Here is an 859-nt window from a genome sequence, read left to right as displayed (position 1 = left end):
GCTTGCGTATGTGTGGTCTGTTTCATTAGCATGTGGGTCTCGGGTCCACTACCTCACTCTATGCATGTCTGTTTTGCTGAACATGTTAAGCACATTGTAATCATGTATTTATCCCTGGAAAGCCAACTTCTCATAAAGAATACAGGTTGCCAGCAAATCTAGAATAAAAGTAACCTAGACTAAAACCTCTGGGCTTTCAAACCAAGCCAAAATTGTATAGTCTTCAGCAAAGAATGTGCTTCACTGTACCCCATTGTGTTTTACTAAACCATCTGCTGGCATAATATCAATAGTTAACAATAACAATACCAACAAAACATATTTATAACCCACTTTCTATTAAAAAATCGTTATGATCAGCAGTAATAAAATCTAGAATATAGGTCCTTAAAAATGCTTTAATACTATTGTTCATACATAAATAGGTGGCTTCTCTTTCAGAAAAACCTTCTAGACAAATAGTAAAGAACTGTGATTTGAATATAAGGGATCAAATTCATAAGGGTAGAGTTAAGTAACACCCACTTCTATTAGGACTTGTTTTTTTTTGTTTTTTTGCCCCAATTTATTTACCATATTCACTTCTAGTAGAATGGCAAGAAGTCAGAGATCTGAGGGTACTAACGAAAGACAGTATTGACAATTTAACACATAGAAACAAAGGAAAAAGGTTGTTGGCCCTGCGAGAAAATATGCAAATATTTGTTCTGTGGCCACGCCACACCTAAGATCTGCCGCCAGCAAACCAAACGCTTAACTGTCGCAGAATGCCTCACCATTTCTTTGTACGTCACTGGAATGAGAGGCGTGGTGTCCATGCTGGACAGGGTTAAAAAACGTAGAAGAGAGCAGATATTAG

At 37.1% G+C, this 859-nt stretch overlaps 1 pseudogene; it reads right to left on the bottom strand.

The window, feature by feature from the left end:
- Positions 1-424: 424 nt before the first annotated feature.
- On the bottom strand, positions 425-479 carry LOC138294315 (U7 small nuclear RNA; annotated as a pseudogene).
- Between the last annotated feature and the right edge of the window lie 380 nt (positions 480-859).

Source organism: Pleurodeles waltl, chromosome 4_2, assembly GCF_031143425.1.
Source record: "Pleurodeles waltl isolate 20211129_DDA chromosome 4_2, aPleWal1.hap1.20221129, whole genome shotgun sequence".
NCBI classification, from domain to species: Eukaryota; Metazoa; Chordata; class Amphibia; order Caudata; family Salamandridae; genus Pleurodeles; species Pleurodeles waltl.
Note: the sequence above shows the minus strand (reverse complement) of the source record. Positions and strands in the feature narration are given on the sequence as shown.